The sequence below is a fragment of the Hemitrygon akajei genome, chromosome 10, assembly GCF_048418815.1.
Source record: "Hemitrygon akajei chromosome 10, sHemAka1.3, whole genome shotgun sequence".
Taxonomy (NCBI): Eukaryota; Metazoa; Chordata; class Chondrichthyes; order Myliobatiformes; family Dasyatidae; genus Hemitrygon; species Hemitrygon akajei.
This window is the reverse complement of record NC_133133.1, coordinates 156,744,796-156,764,929: the sequence shown is the minus strand read 5'-3', so window position 1 is coordinate 156,764,929 and position 20,134 is coordinate 156,744,796. Positions and strand designations below refer to the sequence as shown.

General features: G+C 43.7%; 1 protein-coding gene across 6 annotated transcripts in view; it reads right to left on the bottom strand.

Moving 5' to 3' along the window:
• foxp2 (forkhead box P2) overlaps nucleotides 1-20,134 on the bottom strand; it is a 739,530-nt gene that overhangs the window by 627,681 nt on the left and 91,715 nt on the right. The window contains exon 1 of one of the 6 annotated variants that reach the window (XM_073059477.1): nucleotides 385-402. The exons of the other annotated variants lie outside the window; for them this stretch is intronic. The gene's annotated coding sequence lies outside the window, so the exon portion shown is untranslated. Of the gene's footprint in view, nucleotides 1-384; nucleotides 403-20,134 lie in introns of those variants that run through there. 6 annotated transcript variants of the gene reach the window in all.

The window sequence follows — 20,134 nt, the reverse complement described above, 5'->3', positions numbered from 1 at the left end:
GAACCACAATATTTAGTGAGAATAATCTGGGTTTTATTCATATCTTCTGCAGTGTTGAGCATAAATTGCTTCTCTCCAATAATCTACCAGTTAACAGCAGAAATAATGATGCAAACAAGTCCTCCCTGGGTTAAGTGACACTAATGGCCACCACTACATACAAATGAGTTCCTATAATATTATAAATTTGCTTATTCCTACAATAGGCAGAACAAGTTTCTTCTCTCTTTCCATACTTAGCATTTTTTAAAATCAGCTTTATGTGATTTTAAAGCCATTCATTACAATACTGTGGAGATATATATAGAATGATTTTTGTGTATTTTCTGACTAATGGACAAAATCAACTCATGAATATGTGCAAAAGAGGAACCAATTCATTACCTGTGGATGGCCTGTATTAGCAGAACCCTAATGAATTTGAAATTGAAGTTCTTCATGTACGGAAAGGTGCAAGTTGTTTCATCCTGCAGAAATACATGTTCAAAATTCAATCCCAATAGTTTAATTCAACCTCACTCTTTCTTAACCTCAGAAGAAATAGAGAAGATGTGATAAAGCTCCCACACTTACAAGAATTCATCCTATCTAATTGAGTAAGTGCTACAGGAGTTAATTTGTAATTTTTCTCAGCTATGTACAGATTTCCATGAAATTTCCTGCTTTGGTAGTTGGTTTCTATATAATAACATCCCTACAGTGCTTATTGAACACTTGTAAACAAGGTATGTTGAACAAAATATCCTTCAGAATAAACATGGAAACACAGATTTAAGGTAATATACGAAACAGAATACACTCAGATCCCACGTAGCGCTGATTTGTTATAACGTGGTTATTCAATCTTAATTGAAATTTTTTTTTAAATGACAAAAAATCATTCTAAAGAACACCTAAGACTTCTCACGAATGGCCGCCATTACTGTAAATATTGAAATTGGCTTCGTCGATGATCAAAACAATTATAAAAAGGACGTAGACAAGATAAAAGCTCTGCAACTACAAGATCAAAGTTATGAAAGAAGGTGACTGTTCAAGGAGCCATTAGCTTGAAAAATGGAAAATGGACTAAATGTATGGGTGGATGACCAAACACAACATGCCCCTAAGCCAGCTGATAATAACGGAAACGGCATGAAGAAAAAGATGCACCGGTAATATTCACATCCAGCAGAGGTTGGTTTGATAGATTTAAACAGTGCAGTAACCTCCATAGCATATGTATCTCTAGTGAAGTAGCTAGTGCAGACAGCAAGAGCCTTAATAACAAACAGCTTCGAGAATTGGCAGAGCAACGCATCCTGGGTGAATCTGAGGACACAGAAGGAGAAGAGGAAACACCAGCAAGAAACCTCACCACAAAATTCCTCAGCATGAACATCACCACGATCGCACAAATCATGGACCAGTTCATCGATAATGACCCTGAATGGGAGCAAAGCAGTAAGACAAAGAGAGGTGTTCTCAACATGATTTCCTGCTAATAAAAACTACGGTATTTCATGAGAGGAAACTTAAGAAAAGGGAGTCAAATCTTGATGCCTACTTGAAGAAAAAGCCAAAGTTAGAGGAAGACCCACAGCTCTTCTAAGATGTAACCATCACCTGCCTCCCTTTGCTGCTGCTGTAAATTGTTGCTGTTCCACTGATTGGGCCTATTGGAGTGTTTGTAACTCCACAAATTACTGTGTATATATAAAATAATATCATATATTTTTTTTTTTTTTTAAATCAGGCACACATGTCCATTTACGTAATGTTATAATGACATTGCATAACATTGATTTTCATAGTATTCCACCTCCGAAGAACACATCCTCAGCGTTAAGCGGGGTCTGAGTTTATGCTTAATACTTTGTACACTGAAATCATGCAAGGCTGATATGTGAACATCAGGTCCAAAGCAGTTTTCTTACCATTTCCCCCAAAATGCGTCACGATATCACTAACACAGAAATGAAATTCAATTGCAAAGACAGCTATTGTGGAAATCTGAAGTAAGAATCGCAAAAGCTTGAAATACTTAACAAGCCAAGCAGCATCAGTGGAGAGAGAATCGGGGTTCAGGTTTCAGGTTGATGACCTATCATCACACCTGAGAAAACACGTGTGTTTTGATTTGCAGACAATAAAGAGAATACATGTGATGGCATAAAGACCAAGATTGTATTGGTGGCATATATTCTGCTGGCGCCATCAAATGTAGGAGGAGTGTGTGCTAATCATAGCTGATCTGTCCAGAGAATTGTACAAGATGAAAAGTAGCAGTAGTGAGCAATTGCAGAACTTCCGATTTTTTTCGATCCCGATCCACGATAACCCACGCACATCCTCCCGTATACTTTAAATCATCTCTAGATTACTTATAATACCTAATACAATGTAAATGCTATGTAAAATAGTTGTTATACTGTATTGTTTAGGGAATAATGACAAGAAAAAAAGTCTGTACATGCTCGAACAACAAGTGCTGGAAGTGCACTTCTGGGTTTTCGCGATTTGCGGTTGGTTGAATTTGCACATGCGGAATTCGCGGATAAGGAGGGTCGACTGTATACACCGGTATTTAAATTATCCAAGCACCAAGCAGAGGCTCGCTCTAGGACCTGGGCGCCGACACAGCGACACACTTGGGCCACACAGCTTGAAGCCATTCTCAATCTCACTAAATTGGTTCAGTGCTTGGAGCAATCCAGACTCTCAACTGGGTTAGGTTGATGGACATCAAACTTCTTCCTCATCGACTCCTTTTCAAATCGTTCACTCTAACAGCGATACGAACTCTGTCTATGACCTCATCTCGAACACACTGCCCTCAGCTTTGCAACACACCAGCACAACCCATCCTTCAAGTCAGCTTCGCCTCTGCTTGCTTCTGCGTTGCTTGCGGTGAGAGTTCATCACAATTTACTTCAGAAAAGCTGTCATTAGTAATGTTTTTAGTTGTATTTCTTGACACCTCCACTACAAGTGAGCTGTTGCACTATCTCAGTAGTACCGTCTTAAACTGGACATTTTAATAAACCACATACATTAGCCGATCTGGAATTTAGATTGAGAGAAGATCCTAAAATATCTCTTGCATGTCTTTATGCAGCTCACTGAGGTGGGCACAGTATACTTGAAGATCACCGTCTGGTATTCTTTCTTTCTCTTCCACTCAGAGAGGCTTCGAAATTGGAAGAAGTCGCGAAGGCCAAAATTGCACTTAAATAGGATTAAATTGGACAGAAATGTGGGGATAGCTGATTAGGCTTTGATAAGATTCACATCAGTTCATAGAGTCATACAACATTACAGCACAGAAACAGGCCCTTCAGCCCATCTAGTCGTGTCAAACCATTAATCCATTCTGTTTCATTGATCTGCATCTGGACCATGAACTTATCCAAATTGCTCTTAAATGTTGAAATCAAACCCTCATCCACCATTTGCGCTGGCAGCTCGTTCCGCACTCACAGCCGTCTGAGTGATGAAGCTCCCCCTCATGTTCCCCTTAAACATTTCATCTTTCTCCCTTAACCTGTGACCGCTAGTTCTAGTCTCACCTAACTTCAGTGGAATAAAGGCTGCTAGTATTTACCCATCTGTACTCCTCATAATTTTTTACATCTCTATCAAATCTCCCCTCAATCTTCTACATTCTAGGGAATAAAGTTCTCATCTATTCAACCGTTCTCTATAACTCAGGTGCTCAGTTCTCAGCAACTTCCTTGTAAATTTTCTCTGTACTTATTCAACCCTATTTACAGCTTTCCTGTAAGCAGGTGACCCAAACTGGATACAATACTCCAAATTAGGCCTCAACAACTTCTTATGCAATTTCAACACATTTTAACCTACTTGGTAACGCAAAAATCTAATCAGCCAATCATATGGCAGCAACTCAATGCATAAAAGCATGAAAACATAATCAAAAGGTTCAGCTGTCGTTCGGACCAAACATCAGATTGAAGAAAAAATGTGATCTAAGTGACTTTGCCCATGGATTGATTGTTAGTGCCAGATGGGATGGTCTGAGTATCTCAGAAACTGCTGATCTCCTGGGATTTATAAGCACAACAGTTTCCCGAGTTTACAGAGAATAGTGAGAAAATAAGAACACCAGTGAGTGTCAGTTCTGTGGGTGAAAACATCTTGTTAATGAGAGAGGTTAGAAAGAATGACCAGACTGGTTCCAGCTGACAGAAAGGCGACAGCAACTTAAGTAACTATGCATTATAACAGTAACGTGCAGAAGAGCACCTCTGAACACACAATGCCTCAAACCTTGAAGTGGATGGGCTACAGCAGCAAAAGACCACACCAGGTTCCACAACTGTACCTAATAAAGTGGCCACAGAGTGTACATACTTCATTAACGAATTTTACCTTGACTTTGAGCTGTGAGACTGTTCAGTGACACTATGTGACAACCTGAGCTCACACCCAGAGATAAACCAGCCAGGGAGCAATGCAGTACACCTCTTGCTATTCATTGGTTCTCAAGCTTACCTTGCAATTCATTGATAATTTCCTGAACTTAAACATTATTTATATTTATATAGTTTACAGCACAAGAAAACAGTAAAGAGTACAGTGAACAGCTTACTGTCCAAGTGATGAGACCTCAGTGGTGGCAGGGTATTCATTAGTCTCACAGCCTGAGTCTGGCAGTCCTAGTCCTGATGCTTCTGTACCACCTTCCTGATGGTAGTGGGTCAAAGAGATTGTGGGATGTGTGGTAGGGATCCTCAACAATGCTTCCGGCCATTTGTCTGCAATGGTCTTGGTAAATGTCACAAGTAGAGGGGGAGGGACACCCCGATGACCCTCTCAGCAGTTTTCACTGTCTTCTGTTGGGTCTTGCTATCTGATGCCTTGCAGCTTCCATACCACACAATGATGCAGCAGGCAAGACACTCTTGATGGTGCCACTGTAGAAAGTTGTTAGAGTGGGGGCAGGGAGCCTGGCACGCCTCAATCTCCCCATAAAGTGTAGGTGCTGCTATGCCTTCTTGACTGGGGAGGAAGTGTTGTGGATCTAGGTTAGGTTGCCTGTTATGTGCATACTGTACTCTTCACTCTCTCCACAGTAGAGCCATTGATGCACAATGGAGTGGTTGACCTATGCCTTTGTGAAGAACACAATCATCTCTTTCGTCTTGTCCATGTTGAGACTCAGGTTGTTGTTCTCACACCATTGGCAAGCCTCTCTAACTCATCTCAGTATGCCGACTCATCATTGTTGCTGATGAGGCCAACCAATGTCGTATCTTCAGTGAACTTGATGCAATCTGAGCTGAATCTGGCAGTGTAGTCATGAGTCAGGTATGAACAGCAGTGAGCTGAGCATACAGCCATGGGGTGCACCAGTGCTCAGCATGATGGAGCTTGAGATATTGCTGCCAACTTTGAAAGGCCGGGGTTGTTTCAACAAGAAGTCCAAGATCCAGTTACAGAGAGGAGTGTTGAGTCCCAACAAGGACAGTGTAACCACCAGCCTCTGTGAGATGACCATGTTAAACACTGAGCTGAAAATGATGAACGGCATTCCTGGTGTATGAGGCATCGTTTTCCAGGTGGGACGAGGAGGAGTGGAGGGCCAAGGCTATGGCATCATCTGTGGCCTGTTTTGTGTGGTAGGTCAACTGGAAAAGGTCCAATGAGGCTGGAAGAAGGGATTTACCAGTCTCTCTAAGCACTTCATGATTGTTGAGGCCAGTGGACTGTTTCAAAGAGATACTAAAGACATTCATTTAGGCCTCTGTTAGTTATGTTGCACAGTCCCTCAGCACCTGACAGGGAACATTTTCCAGCCCTGCAGCTTTATGTGGATATATCCTGGCTAGGATCCTCCTCACCTCAGCTGTAGACAGATAGGGTGCCAGATCCCCAGGGGGCAAAGGGGCTCTCCTCAATGTCACATCATTCAATGCATCAAATTATGTGCATAGAGAGCATTTAGCCTATCAGGAAGGATGGTGTTGCTGTCGTTGACACGCAGGATGGACAGGCTTACGGTTTGTCTATCTTACCCATTTGCTACATATCCCTGGTGTCACAAAGGTGTCTGTGGATTTTCTATGCATACTCTCACTGCCTTCTGAAAGGTACGGGAGGGCATGGCTCTTGCTGACTTTAGAGTCGTCCTGTCCACCGATCTGAAAGCAAGGTCCAAATCCTTAAGCAAGTGCACAAATCTCTGCGGTCTTCCATGGTTTCTGATTTGCCCTGTCAGTGTAGTGTTTAATCACCATAACATCCTCAATGCATGTAGCCAGTCATCGATCCCACATATTTATCGATGCTGACATGATGATCGAATATAGCCACATTCCTAAGTATGCTCCAGTTCATGCAGAGCTGAGGTGGTGCCTTCTGACCAGGGCATCACCTTCTTCTGAACTATTTTGACTTATTTAACCAGTGGTCTTTATGCTGGGATTAGCAAAATGGATATGTGGTCTGAGTATCTTAGGTGAGGGCAGAGGCAGCCTTGTAGTCTCCACGAACATTGGTATAAACCTGGTCTAATATGTTATCTCCTTAGGCTGCAAAGTTGACATGCTGGTAGAACTTTGGGAGGGCTGTTTTTCAGTTGCCATGATTGAAGACACCAGCAACAATGAAGACCCCATTTAGGTAAGTGGTTTTGCGGTTGCAGACAGTGTGGTAGAGCTCCTACAGCACTTCCCCAGCACTAGCGTGGGGGAGGGGGATGTAAACGCAATAATACCAATGGCAGTGAACTCCCTCAGTGAGTAGAAGGGCCTACACTTTGCCATTAAAGTTGCATAAAACCTAATCATAATCTGAAAAGATAAATTGAGGTCCATTGATTTTGTTGACATAAAATTTACTCTCTAGTGAAAAACCTGAGAACTGAGGTTGCATTAGATCACAATTCAGTTATATCATTACTTAAATAGATAACGTAGCAGTTAGCATAACACCTTACAAAGCCAGCGATCAATTGGATGATTAGGATTCAAATTTACTGCTCTCTGTAAGGAGTTTGCATGCTCTCCCTGTAATCATGTAGGTTTCCTCACAAAGATATATGGGTTAGGGTTAGTGATTATTGGACATGCTATTTTGGTCCCTGAAGCGAAGCAGGGCAATACTTACAGGCTGTCGCCAGCATATCCTTGGACCGTGTTGGTCATTGACACAAATGACGCACTTCACTGCATGTTTCAATGTACATGTGACAGATAAATCTACTCTTTAAACTTTCAACCATTTAATTACAAGTCAGGATGCTATGTGAGGAATCTGGTGGAACTCAAGATGGATAAAGGCCTCAGGTTTGGGAGACGTGGTCGAAGAAGACACACAAAGCATCTGCAGTACTCTCTGCACCACTGTGCGGCCATGATAGTGAGGGAAATTTCAGCCTGGAAAGACTACAAATTGCAAAAAATTAAAAATGAGCACAAAAGAGATATGATGAGGTAGTGTTCATGCAGCATTCAGAAATCTGTTGGTGAAGGGGAGGCAGCTGTTCCTAAAATGGTGAGTGTGGATCATTAGGTACCTCCTCCCTGATTGCACTAATGAGAAGAGGGCATATCCTGGAAGGTGAGGATCACTGTTCCCTCAAAGCAACACAGGTATGCAGCCTCACAATAACTGAAATGCTAATATAATTTTGAAATCTATGTTAATATAATTGTGAAACAGCCTGTAATTAATTATGTGTTAATGAATATAATCCATGAATTTACTAAATAATAAACACATCACAACCTTTCCTTGGAAACAATTTAGAGCTTCAATGCATTTACATTGTCAGTGTTTCAAGTTACAACACAGTTACAAATTGTAACAATAAACACAGAATGGAAGTTGGTAGTTCATTGTTAATAAACTGCTGATGCCATCAAGTCAAAATATTTTACTTTTGGTGTTGTGCCTATCAGTTGCTTTGATTGCCTGCCTGACATCATTTATCTGTGTTGTTTACGAAACGTGGAAGATTTTCTTTGTTATACTGTATTTCATTATACCCTTCAATTAATAAATAAAAACAAAAGTATGTGATTTTTCACCTTTCATTCTGAATATTCAGAATATGCACATTACAAAACAAAACATTTAAAGTGCTGAGCAGTTTCCAGGCTGTGTAAAAATTTCCTGCTCAGAGCAATGGTTGGTTTGCACAGCCATAAAAAAAATTAGAGGGAATGTTGTTGAGGATCCCCAATAATAGTTGCCATCTTCTCGAGGCACTGCCATTTGAAAATATCCTAGATGGTAGGGAGACTAATGCCTATAATGGGACTGGCAAAGTTTTCAGCCCTCTGCAGCTTTTCCTAATCCTGTGCATTGGCACCTTCAAACCAAACTACGATGCAACCAATCAGAATGCTCCTGAAGCACAGGGGTGTTGGGGACGAGTTAGGCTATATCCTGCTTTTGCTTGACAGGACAGTAGCGATGAAACTCAAGGTTATTGTCTATACCGGGTCTGTGAATCCGCAGGTACAGTGAAAACGTTACTTGCAGCAGCAACACAGGCACACAGCATCAGATAAGCAGCATTCACATGTAAAACAGAAATATAACACAAGTTACAGAACGTAGAGAAGTACAGTGCAGGGACAAGCCCTTCAACCCACGATGCTGTGCTGAATTACTTAATTGCCTCACTAAACCAGTTCCTTCTGCCTACACAATGTCCATCTAAGAAGTTTTATTATTGTTACATACACTGATCAGACAGATCATTTCATTACAACAGTGCATTGAGGCAGTACAAGGGAAAACAGAAAGGGAGCATAAAATAAAGTATTGCAATTACAGAGAAAGTACAGTGCCAGCAGACGATGAGGTACATTGGCCATGATGAGATAGATTGTGAGGTCAAGTCCACCTTGTCATTCTGGAGACCGTTCAGTCATCTTAAAAAAAACAGCAGGGTAGAAGCTGCCCTTGATCATGGTTTTCAGAAGTTTGTATCTTCAGTCCGGTGGGAGGAGGGAGAAGAGAGAATGACATGCCTTGTCCCATACTGAGTCGGGTGAGCAACATAGGGAAGGGGTGGGGGATGTGATTGGGGACGCAATCGGGGACCAAAAAGTAATGTTCTAAGGGGAGGGAGAGGATTTCTCTCAATTTTCCCCCCTCCCTTCACCACAACCCCCAAGTGATGTCCACCTCCCTGTGATATCACCCTGCCCAGCTGTAGGCAGCGAGGTGAAGCTTGGGACTGAAATTTCTGGGGTGTGCACAGAGAATGAAGAGCACCTCAGGTCCTCTCTCCATCCAGCACACCGCTTAAGTCCAGCTTAGGAATCGCCACATTCTACAGCAAACAAATTCATCTCTGATTAGTCCAAACATGCCTTCCAGGAAATAGAGGTAAGGTGAGGCAGCTGGAGAGATGAGGGGGTGGGGGGAGAGTCTAGAGGGCTGAGAGGACGAGGTTCGGTGATATGGAGAAGAAGCACACAGTGGTTTTCCCTTGGAGGCAGACAGTGTGCTGTCATGGATGAATGGATAGGCATAATAGAGCAGTGACCAGCAACCAATCTGGACATCAGAAGATTGAGAGGATGAGATTTCAATCAAGTCCACTGCCTGAGTAGAAAAAGGTAGCAGTGGCAAATTAAAGGAAGTCAGGGAAAGTGCTGTGACCATAATCACAGAATCCATCTTCTGAGTGGACAGAGTCAGAGTGGTGATCTTGAGGCATTAGCTCTTCAAGGCTTCAGCAGAGAGGTTTCGGACAGAGAAAGCAAAAGCTCTACGTTAAGTTTTTTTTACCATTTCCATCTTTATATCTGTGCAATTAGGACAGTAGAGATGCCAGGCAGGATAGTGGAATACTCCTTTTGTGGGATGTGCAAAGGCAGGGGGACCTGCAGTGTCCCAGACAACTACAAACTGTGAGAAATGCATCCAGATGCAGCTTTCAACAATCCATGTTAGGAGTTGGAGCTAGAACTGGATGAACTCCAGATCTTTCAGTAGGCTGAAGGGATGATAGATAGGACATACACAGAGGTAGTTATATCTATGGTGGACACAGAAGTCTGGGTGATAATCAGGAAGGGGAAAGGGGTTAAGGAGCCAGTGCAGAGTACTCCTGTTCCCATCCCCTTCAACAGCAGGTTCATCATTTTGGACACTATTGGGGAGTTGACCTAACAGAGGAAAGTCAGTGATTGGGTCACTGGTTTTTAGACTGCCTTTGTGACTCAGAAAGGAAGGGGGGAGAAGAGGCAGCTGTGCTGTTAGGAGGTTTGTTAATTAGAGGAACAGACAGAAGGCTCTGAGAGCAAGAAAGAGATTCCCAGATGTTATGCTGCCCACCCCCCCCCCGGGTACCAAGGCCCAGAACATCTCAGATCGAGTCAGCATTCTTAAGTGTCAAGATGAACAGCCAGAAGTCATGGTCCATGTAGGTACCAATAACATGGGTAAGATGAGTGACAAGGTTCTGCATAGGGAGTTCAGGGAATTAGGAGCTAAGTTAAAGGGCAGGACATCCAGGGTTGTGATCACAGGATTGCTACCTGTGCCACGTGCTGGTGAGGCCAGAACTAGGAAGATTATACAGATTAATACATGGCTAAGAAGTTGGTGTAGGAGGGGCATAAGATTTTTGGATAATTGGGCTCTCTTCCAGGGAAAGTGGGACCTGTATAGGAGGGATAGTTGCACCTGAACTGGAGGAAAACTAATAACCTAGTAGGAAAGTTTTTTAAACTGCATGATGAGATTTAAACTAGACTTGCAGGAGGATAGGAACCTGAGTGCCAGAGCAGTTAGTGGAGAGGTTGTTGAGGCATATGTTGGTAAGATCTCAAAGTTAGGAATCAAAGGTTGAGCATGATGCAATTAGTGTCCTGAGCTGCGAATATTTCAATGCAAGAAGTATCGTAGGAAAGGCAGATGATAATGCTGAAGATGAGGTAGCTGGTTTACAAACACAAGCAATGAGTAGTGAGGAGAAGCTGTTGATAGACCAAAATTGCAGTCAACAGGATGAATTGCAATGTAAAAGGTGAACAAAATCAAAAAGGGTGAATACAGGACTGAAGGTGTTATATTTGAAAGGGTGCAGAGCATGGAATAAGATAGATGAATTTGTAGCACAGTTACAGATTGGCAGTCACTGAATCAAGGCTGAAAGAAGATTATATCTGGCAGCTTAATGTCCAAGGATACACATTGTATTGAATGTATAGGCAGAGGGGTGGCATTGCTCTGTTGGTAGAAAATGAAATCAAATCATTAGAAGGAGGTGATATAGGGAATCATTGTAGATAGAACTAAGGAACTGCAAGGGGAAAAAAGGCACTGACAGGAGTTGTATACAGATTCCCCAGACAGTAGTAAGGATGCGGTCTACAAATTACAATGGGAGTTGGAAAATGGATTGCAAGAGGGAAATGCTACAACAGTGCTAATCAGAATTGATTAGAGAGCTTAAGGTAAAAGAATCCTTGGGGTAAGCGATCATAATATGATCGAATTCAATCTAAAATTTGAGAAGGAGGTGCTAAAGTCAGATGTATCAATATTACAAGCAAGAGAATTACTAAGGCATGAGAGAAGAGTTGGCCAGAACTGATTGGGAAAGAACACTGACAGCGTTGACGGCAGAGTAGCAATGGCTGGAATTTCTGGAAGCAATTTGGAAGTCACAGGATATATACATCCCAAAGGGTATTCCACAGGCAAGATGACACAACCGTAGCAAACAAGAGAAGTCAAAGCCAACATAAAATTCAAAGAGAGGGCATATAATAGAATAAAAACGTGTGGGAAGTTAAAGGATTGAGAAGCTTTTAAATACCAACAGAAGGTAACTAATAAAGTCATTAAGAAGGTAAAGAGACATAGGTAGAGTGGTGAGAGTGGCTACTGGACCAATGGAAAACTATGCTGGAAATGTAGTAAAGGGGCACAAGGAAATGGCAGATGAACTGAATAAGTATTTTGCATCAGCCTTCACTGTGGAAGACACTCGCAGTATGGTGGAAGTTCCGGGTGTCGGGGTCATGAAGTGTGTGAAGTTACCATAACTAGAGAGAAGGTTCTTGGGAAACTGAAACGTCTGAAGGTAGATAAGTCACCTGGACCAGATGATCTACACCCCAGGGTTCTGAAAGAGGCAGCTGAAGAAACTGTGGAGGAACAAGCAATGATCTTTCAAGCATCACTAGATTCTTCAATGGTTCTGGAAGACTGGAAAATTGCAAATGTACTTCCAGTCTTCAAGAAGACAGACAGTCAGAAGAATGGAAACTATAGGTCAGTTAGTCTGACCTCAGTGGTTGGGAAGATGTTGGACTCAATTATTAACGGTAAGGTCCGAGGGTACTTGGAGGCACATTATAAAATAAGCAGTAATCAGCATGGTCTCAAGGGAAAATCTTATCTGACAAATCTGTTGGAGTTCTTCAAAGAAATAACAAGCAGGATAGACAAAGGAAAATCAGTTGATGTTGTATACTTGGATTTTTAGAAGGCCTTTGACAAATTTCCACAAATGAAGCTGCTTAACAAGCTACAAACACCTCGTATTACAGGGAAAATTCTAGCCTGGATAAAACAGTGGCTGATTGGCAGGAGGCAAAGAAAGGGAATAAGGGTTTTTTTCTGGTTGGCTGCTGGTGATTAGTGATGTTCCACAGCGGCCTGTGTTGGGACTGATTCTTTTTACATTATATGTCAATAATTTGGATGATAGAATTGATGGCTTTGTTGCAGAGTTTGCAGATGTAATGAAGATAGGTGGAGGGTCAGGTAGTTTTAAGGAACTAAAGAGGCTACCGAAGGACTTAAGAGTAGAAAATTGGGCATAGAGTAGCCGATGGAATACAGTGTCAGGAGTTCAATCGTCATGCGTCTTCGTAGAAGAAATGAAAGGGTAGGTTATTTTCTAAATGGAGAGAAAATACAAAAACAACTGAGGCACAAGGGGATCTGGTTCAATTCACTAGAATTCAGATGAATTAGGGGTGACGACAATAAAACCTATTGAATGGTTAAAAGCCTTAATAGAGTGGATGTGGAGAGGATGTTTCCTATGGTGGGAGAATCTAAGACCAGAGGACACAGCCTCAGAACAGAGAGATGTCCTTTTGAAACAGAGATGAGGAGGAATTTCTTTATCCAGAGAGTGGTGAATCTGTGGAATTCTTTGCCACAGGTAGCTGTGGAGACCAGGTCTTTACGTACATTTAAGGCAGAAGTTGATAGATTCTTGATTGGTCAGGGCATGAAGGGATAAGGGGAAAAGGCAGGAGACTGGAGCTGAGAGAAAAAAAATCGGATAGGATGAAATGGTGGAGCAGACTCATGGGCCAATTAGCTTAATTCTGCTCCCATATCTAACAGACTTATGGTCTTAACCTTTCGGCTAAGTGTAAGGCAGGGCATGAGGTCACAGAAAATGATTAACAACTGCAATGACCGTGTGTCCTCCTCCTCCTCCCTTTACTAGGCATCAGGCACACTGTCCTCCTCCATTCTGGGAGCGAGCATCAAACACGCTGCCATCTCCCCCTCAGAAAACAGGCACTGACCATGCAGTCCTCTCCCCCATTTCTGGTAACACTCATCGGACACGCCATCTACTCCCCCATCTCTGAGATACATAGTCCTCTCCCATAAGAGTGTGTCTGTTTTTTGTGTGTGCAGAGGGTAGATGTGATCAAAACCAACATACACACTCCTTGGGTCACACAAGCAGTGAAGTTTCCATGGGGGTGGGGTGTGTGATTGGATGGTGTAGAGTCTACACTAACCAATCACACTAGCCCTCACCCCCAGGGGTAGATACAGAGTAAAGCTTCCTTCACAACATCCCATCACACACTACCAGGGTCTAACACAAAATAAAGCTCTCTCTACAATGACTGATTGCAACTTCCCAGGGTCAAACACAGAGTGTAGTTCCTTCTATTCCTGTCATACGCTGGAGAACATGACACCCAGCTGATCAAATAAATCAAGAAGTCAGATGGATTCCTTCATCTATTGGTTTGTTCTTGGATGCACTGAGGGAACTTCTCCTATATAGTTCATGTTGTTTGTCGATGAGTTCTTCACCAAGACTAAACAACATGGGAAATAAAAGCCAGAGGAAGAAGTTTATCTCCCTGTGTGAGTTTCCTCTCATGTACTCTTTGTGATTCTGATCATCCACCACCCCCTACTGTAACTAGCACCCATCCATAAAAGTAACTCCACCCTACATAGGGACCATTAACACTTCGTGACTAATATCTAACCAGTCTAAACAAGTGTTTCTTGACTGCAGGCTTATCCGAGCTCTGCTCTCCTAGAGGGACAAAAAAGGATCTTGGAGGCCAAGTGCATATTGGCCTGAAGATGGGTACACAGGTTGAGGGTGGTAAAGAGAATACACAGCATGTTTGCCTTTATTAGTCCTGTAAGTTAATAAGTTACAGTGCAGTACTATAAGAATTTTGCATAGGGCTCATCTGGAGCATCACATTCAGTGTTGGTCTCCCCATACTAGGAAAGCTTTGGAGAGGGTGCAAAACAGGTTCACAGGGATGCTGTCTGGACAAGAAAGAGGGTATTGCAGAAAAGATTAAGTTGGGCAGCTTGGATTGTTTTCTTTGCAGCGATAAAGGCTGAGGAGAGACCTAATCGAAATTTATAAGATGATGAGAGGCATAGAGTAGACATCTGTAATCAGGGTGCAACTGTCTAATACTAGGTATCATGCATTTATGGTCAGAGGGATAAGTTCACAGAAGATGTATGGGGCAAGTTTCCTACACGTAGAACAGTGGGTGCCTGGAATGCATTGCAAGAGGTGGTGGTCGAGGCAGATATGATAGATGTGGTTAAAAAAACTCTTAGATACGCACATGAATGTGTACAGAATGGAGGGAAATGGATACTGTTTAGGAAGAAGGGATTAGTTTAGTGAAGCATTTAATTTAGTTCAGTACAACAATGAAGTTTGAAGTTGTATAAGACATTGGTGAGGTTTATTAAGACGTATGGTGTTCAGTTTAGGCCACCTACCTACAGGAAAGATGTAAACAAGGTTGAAAGCGTGTAGAGAAAATTTACAAGAATGTTGCCGGGTCTGGAGAAATTGAGTTATAAGAAAAGATTGAATAGGTTAGGACTTCATTCTTCAGAACATAGAAGATTAAGAGGAGATTTGATAAAGGTATACAAAATGAAAAGGGGTATAGATAGGGGAAATGCAAGCAGGCTTTTTCCACTGAGATTGGATGGAACTACAACCAGAGGTCACGAATTAAAGGTGAAAGATGAGACATTTAAGGGGAACATGAGAGGAAGACTTCTTCTTAACTCAAAAGGTCATGAGAGTGTGGAATGAACTGCCAGCACAAGAGGTGCTTACGAGCTCAATTTCAATGTTTAAGTGAAGTTTGAACAGGTACATGGATAGTAGGGATATGGAGGGCAATGGTCCTAGTGCAGATCAGTGGGAGTATGCAGTTCAAAAGGTTTTGGCATGGACTAGATGGGCTGAAGGGTCTCCTTCTGTGATGTACTTCTCTATGACTCATAGGCTGAAGGGCCTATTCCTGTTCGATATCCCCCCAAAAAGAAACTGGGATTGAGTTAACCAATGATTCAACACAGCCTGAGGCAGGAAATTCTGCCTTACCATCCTACAACCAATGGATGGTAACTCATTTAAAACCAGCCTGCTTTGTCGCACCATTGTCTGCCTCTGCATTGATATATTCCCCTCATTTTTTTCTTTAAAGTTCCCTTGTGAGTCCTGAGATAATGCCAGCTCTCCGACCAATGCTAAGCCTTTGTTTCGGAGAAGACCATGCACAGTTCCATTCCCAACATCCCTGGTTCAGACCACAGGGATACAAACAATGGTCATTATGATGATTCAGCAGCTTTGCAATCCCCAATATGGTTCCCAATGCTGCATACATTAGATTTTCCTTCTGCAGTTCCTGAAGATAAGAAGCAGGGAACTGAGACAAGCCATTATTTCGTGCTGGAATCTCCCATGTTCCATCTCCAAGCATGGATAATGGAAGCAACACACGAGCCCATGGAATATCAGGTTCAGGTACAGAGGGTTGGGAGTGGGATTGTAGAATGTGGGTTAAATCTGCAAAGTGCTGGATCAGACCAATACCAGAAGTACCATGCACAGCTCCCATCTCTGTATCTTTCAGCCAGATCAACACTGGAAGTGCCGCACATGCTTTCTGCCTCCATATACTAGGTTCAGACCCACTTCAGGAGCACCATTCACCATTCCCAACTCTGTTTCACTGGATCAGAAGCACATTGGGAGTACTGTGCACAGATTCTTTCTCCATATTCCCTGGGTCAAAACCCCAGAGGGAACACCGTCCAAATGTTGACATGTTGAAATTCGAGAATAATTTCTTTACGTTTGGATATTCTAACCTCTCTTCCCTCTCAGTCCCTCTCCCCTGATTTGTACTGCAACTCACTGATAATGCTCTACCAATTTCTGTCATCCCTGATCTGTTCTCAAAATGGTCCCCAGCCTGGAATTACTCTCCAGCTCTGCTTGATGATCCTTTTTGTCTGTTGCTGGGTGGCCATTTTCTCAGAGGTGATGCACCATCAATAACTCACTCTGAGACGTAAGAAGCGAGATATCGGCTTTTATTGACTGGAAGAATGAACAACACTACATCCTGGAGAATGAGGCCGGGCTCAGGCCTCAATCGCCTTTATACAGGGGTCTGTGGGAGGAGCCACAGGAGCAGTCAGCAGGGGTCTGTGGGCGGAGCCACAGGAGCAGTCAGCGGGGGTCTGTGGGAGGAGCCACAGGAACAGTCAGCGGGGGTCTGTGGGAGGAGCCACAGGAGCAGTCAGCAGGGGGTCTGTGGGAGGAGCCACAGGAGCAGTCGGCGGGGGTCTGTGGGAGGAGCCACAGGAACAGTCAGCAGGGGTCTGTGGGAGGAGCCACGGGAGCAGTCAGCAGGGGTCTGTGGGAGGAGCCACAGGAGCAGTCCAGACAGGCATATATAGTTCACCACAAGAGGGCAAATCCAGAGGTTTTGGATAGGTTTGTGGTTCTGCTGGGACCCCATACCCTGATGGTGAGGAGAATAGCAGTTTTCCTCGTCTCCCAGATCCTAGTGGCAAGGGCAACATCGGCGATGGTGCAGTCCCAGCCTCTGTATGCCATTACCTGCACCTTTAACCATACCAACATTCCCAACAAACACACATCCCACAGAAGTTCCAGGATCCTGGGATATCTGCAGTTCTGGTTTGGGCCTTGCCAGGCCTACAAAAGACCATCTTTCACATGGCAACTGGCTACCAGAGAGGCCTGCCCCTCCGCATGCAACAGCGCTCGCCATCAGCACCTCCCCTCCAATGGAGAGGACCCACTGAGGTGCAAGGGGGAGGGTCTAAATCCAGGGGTGATTGAGGAGAAAACTGAATGGAGTGAAAGATCTAGTCCAAGTCTCGTCTAAGAATTTGAGTCACAGGGACGACTTCTGAGACGGCTGCAGGCAGGGTAGGCCTCTCCTCTCGCCTCATTCCCAGACAGACAGCTGGTATGTATGTCCCATACCAATCAAGATTACTGGGCCTCCTCCTAACTCACCAGAGGAATGGAGGCATTGCAGATGCAGCTGAGGGAGCACTGGCTGAAAGCTGCACACCCCTGGCAGGGCACCAAGAGCAGAGGGTCATGAGGGGGCTATTTCAGAGCAAGAAATAGGGAGCTCAGTGTATGATTGATGTGGGATGGGGAACCAGAGTCAGCTGAGTCTATAGGTACAGTGTAGTACAAGGCTTCTACTATTTCTTATTCTACCCTGCGTGGATTTTCACTGGATGGGTGGAAATGAGTTTTGAAATGGAGGTGGAGAGGGGAGCAAGGAGCAATAGTGCTGATGGAGAAGGGAAATATCGTGAGAAAAGGGGAGGGAGAGGGAGAACTATAGGGGATGGAGAGGAGAAATGGAGCAGGAGGGGAATGAAGGGGTGAGGCAGCAGGAAGGTGGGACAGAGTGGGGAGGGAGATCATCTGCATAAAACAAAGTGATTGTTTGGAAGAAACAGCCTTGCTTTGAGTCTCAGGATTGAGTGGGCTTGTATGTTTCCCACCCCTACCAAAGTGCCCCTCTCTCATCCCCATCCCTTACCCCCTGTAATTCCTGCAGTGTGCCCTCCCTCCTTGCCACCCGTCCAGCTTACTCCCTTCCAATTGGCTGCACCTCCCACAGGAGCAGGCACTGCGTGATACTCCCTCTCTCCCAATAAAGAGTGAAGGAGGGATGAGGGTAGGAAGTGGGCATTTCTTCCCCCTCCCAGGTCGAAGGAGATCAGAGAGAAGTGGGATGTAATCAAGGCGGCAGGGATAAGCAGCATTGTGTGAAACAAGATATATAAAGCACGTGAGGCCCATGTCTTCTCAACAAAAAAAAAACAAACAAAAATGAAGCCCTGTCGTGGGCAAAGTACTGGAGAGTTTAACATCGGTAGCAGAGCAAAGGGCGCTGAGCAGGCTACGGTCAATTATGGAAAACCCTGAACATCCTCTACATAGCACCATCCAGAGACAGAGAAGCAGTTTCAGCGACAGGTTGCTATCGATGCAATGCTCCTCAGACAGGATGAAGAGGTCAATACTCCCCAATGCCATTAGGCTTTACAATTCAACCACCAGGAGTAAGATATGTTAAGTGCCGGGGTTAGGACTCAATATATTTAAGTAAACTACTTAAGAACTTTTTAAAAGCTATTATTAATGCTTTTTGAGAGGGTGATTTTAGATGCATATCATATTTTTACTGAGTTAAGTATTGTATGTAATTAGTTTTGCTACAATAAGTGTATGGGACATTGGAAAAAATGTTGAATTTCCCCATGGGGATGAATAAAGTATCTATCTATCTATCTATATCAAAGTGAAGCTGGATCTCCAATAAAGAGAACAATAAACACAAGAAAGGAAATTGTCCCACTGCCCACAAACTGACACTGGAACATAGACCAGTAGAGCACAGCACAGGCCCTTCAGCCACGACACGGCACTGAAGTTTTAACCTTATCCAAGATCAATTTCACCCTTTCCTACTACACAGCCCTCAGTTTTTCTTTCATCTACCTCTACCAGCACTCCCGGCAGTGCGTTCCATGCATTTGTCACTGTGAGAGAAAAAAAATCTGCTATTGTGTTTTGCAACTTCAGAAACGAATTGAAAGGAAAACACGGGTGCCAGGATAATGTGCCTACTTAGTTTTTCTTTAGTGAGACGCTCACCTGTGGCGTGGTGGTGTAATGACATATCGCCATTCACTTACTACTTACATATAACCTGCCAGGTCACTCGTCTGAGTGCTACCGGTACCGTGTAACCCAGTACTACCTGTCGCATAGTCGAGTGGTCGGCGACTAAACCGGCTCCCCCACCAGGCTTGGCAGGTGAGGAGGCTGCCTAGACACCCTGCAGGACGAAAAACAAGACCGGTCAAAAGGCGGATGAACCCTGTCATAGGGTCAACGGCCATCGAGCAAACACGTGCCGTGAAGCGCGGAAAGGGCACCCCTTGCATCGAAGCTTGGTCTGGCCATACACTGCAACAGAACTTCCTCCAGCCATCTTGGACCCCCACCATGCCGCTAGATCCGGGAGAGGATGTTGAGAGGGTGGGTCAGGACCTGCCCAACCCCCTACTCACCTAAAATTCATTCTCGCACACACTGTTCCTTTCTGAGGAGTGGGGTAATAACCCCACTAACTGGCTGAAAGGAACCATCATCATCCTATGGGATGGATGGCCAGAGACAGAGAGAGGGAGAGACAGAGAGAGACTTCTTACCTATAACCAATAATGAATTTTGTGAACAACGACAGCTTAATCAGACAATATATTTATATTATTCAAATACTACTGAAATATTACACTAGACCTTCTGTAACAAGGCTCTTCTCAACTGATCAATGTGGCATCTCCAGATGACATAAGATGGGATCTCCACTGTGTAGAAGAGTGGTCCAGTTCTGTCCTTAATCGTTACAAATAGCCACTTTTGATCACCTCTATCGACCCATGCCAGTACTGCTTGTTCCCGAGTGAATAATCAAACTTTCTTGCTTGAGGAACCCTCAGCTGTTTGTCCTGCATAATCCTTCTGAGATTGGGTTTGAGGAGA